The sequence below is a fragment of the Arachis hypogaea genome, chromosome 2 (genome assembly GCF_003086295.3).
Source record: "Arachis hypogaea cultivar Tifrunner chromosome 2, arahy.Tifrunner.gnm2.J5K5, whole genome shotgun sequence".
Classification (NCBI taxonomy): Eukaryota; Viridiplantae; Streptophyta; class Magnoliopsida; order Fabales; family Fabaceae; genus Arachis; species Arachis hypogaea.
In genome coordinates, this window is record NC_092037.1 from 58,087,707 (window position 1) to 58,090,249 (window position 2,543).

Here is a 2,543-nt window from a genome sequence, read left to right on the forward strand (position 1 = left end):
CCCATTCACCAATCACCTCAACACCTCTTCCCCAAAAACCCCTCACCTATCAAATCCCATCTTTCTCTTCACCACTCACATCCATCCTTCATAAAACCCCACCTACCTAACCATTCAAATTCAAACCACTTCTCCTCTCAAACCCACCCTCACATAACCGAACCCTACCCCTCTCTCCACCCCTATATAAACCCATCTTCACTCCTTCATTTTCACACAACCTAAACACTACTTCTCCCCCTTTGGCCGAACCACAAAGCCATCTCCATCTCCTTCATTTCTTCTTCTTCTACTCTCTTCTTTCTTCTTTTGCTTGAGGACGAGCAAACCTTTTAAGTTTGGTGTGGTAAAAGCATTGCTTTTTGTTTTTCCATAACCATTTATGGCATCCAAGGCCGGAGAAACCTCTAGAAAGAGAAAAGGGAAGGCAAAAGCTTCCACCTCCGAGTCATGGGAGATGGAGAGATTCATCTCAAGGGTGCATCAAGACCACTTCTATGAAGTTGTGGCCTTGAAGAAGGTGATCCCCGAGGTCCCTTTTAAACTCAAAAAGAGTGAATATCCGGAAATCTGACATGAGATTCGAAGAAGAGGTTGGGAAGTTCTCACCAACCCCATTCAACAAGTCAGAATCTTAATGGTTCAAAAGTTCTATGCCAATGCATGGATCACCAAGAACCATGATCAAAGTGTGAACCCAGACCCAAAGAATTGGCTTACAATGGTTCGGGGGAAATACTTAGATTTTAGTCCAGAAAATGTAAGGTTGGCATTCAACTTGCCCATGATGCAAGGAGATGAACACCCTTACACTAGAAGGGTCAACTTTGATCAAAGGTTGGACCAAGTCCTCACAGTCATTTGTGAAGAGGGCGCCCAATGGAAGAGAGATTCAAGAGGAAAGCCGGTTCAATTGAGAATTCATGACCTCAAACCCGTGGCTAGAGGATGGTTGGAGTTTATCCAACGCTCAATCATTCCGACTAGCAACCGGTCCGAAGTTACTATAGACCGGGCTATCATGATTCATAGCATCATGATTGGAGAGGACATAGAAGTTCATGAGGTTATATCCCAAGAACTTTATAAGGTGGCGGACAAGTCCTCTACCTTAGCAAGGTTAGCCTTTCCTCATCTCATTTGTCACCTCTGTTATTCAGTTGGAGTTAACATAGAAGGAGACATCCCCATTGATGAGGACAAGCCCATCACTAAGAAGAGGATGGAGCAAACAAGAGACCCCTCTCATCATGAAATCCCTGAGATGCCTCAAGGGATGCACTTTCCTCCACAAAACTATTGGGAGCAAATCAATACCTCCCTAGGAGAATTAAGTTCTGACATGGGACAACTAAGGGTGGAGCACCAAGAACATTCCATCCTCCTCCATGAAATTAGAGAAGATCAAAGAATCATGAGAGAGGAGCAAAAAAGGCAAGGAAGAGACATTGAGGAGCTCAAGAACTCCATAAGATCTTCAAGAGGAAGAACAAGCCGCCATCACTAAGGTGGACCCATTCTTTAATCTCCTTGTTCCTTATTTTCCTGTTTTTCGAAAATTATGCTTATGTTTACCTATGTTTGTGTCTCATGATCATTAGTGTCTTAGTGTCTATGCCTTAAAGTTATGAATGTCCTATGAATCCATCACCTTTCTTGAATGAAAAATGTTCTTAATTGAAAAAGAGAAGAATTGCATGAATTTTAAATTTTATAACAGATTAATTATTTTGATGTGGTGGCAATACTTTTGTTTTCTGAATGTATGTTTAAACAGTGCATATGTCTTTTGAATTTGTTGTTCATGAATGGTTGGCTCTTGAAAGAATAATGAAAAAGGAGACATGTTACTGAGGATCTGAAAAATCATAAAAATGATTCTTAAAGCAAGAAAAAGCAGTGAATACAAAAAAAAAAAGAAGCGAAAAAAAAGGGAGAAATAGAAAAGGAAAGAAAAAGAAAGAAATAAAAGTGTGATCCAAGGCAAAAAGAGTGTACTTAAGAACCCTGGACACCTCTAATTGGGGACTCTAGCAAAGCTGAGTCACAATCTGAAAAGGTTCACACAATTATGTGTCTGTGGCATATATGTATCTGGTGGTAATACTGGAAGACAAAGTGCTTTGGGCCACGGCCAAGACTCATAAAGTAGCTATGTTCAAGAATCATCATACTTAACTAGGAGAATCAATAACACTATCTGGATTCTGAGTTCCTATAGAAGCCAATCATTCTGAATTTCAAAGGATAGAGTGAGATGCCAAAACTATTCAGAGGCAAAAAGCTAAAAGCCCCGCTCATCTAATTAATACTGATCTTCATAGATGTCTTTGGAGTTCATTGCATATTCTCTTCTCTTTATCTTATTTGATTTTCAGTTGCTTGGGGACAAGCAACAAATTAAGTTTGGTGTTGTGATGAGCGGATAATTTGTACGCTTTTTGGCATTGTTTTTAGTATGTTTTTAGTATGTTTTAGTTAGTTTTTAGTATATTTTTATTATTTTTTAGTTAAAATTCACTTTTCTAGACTTTACTATGAGT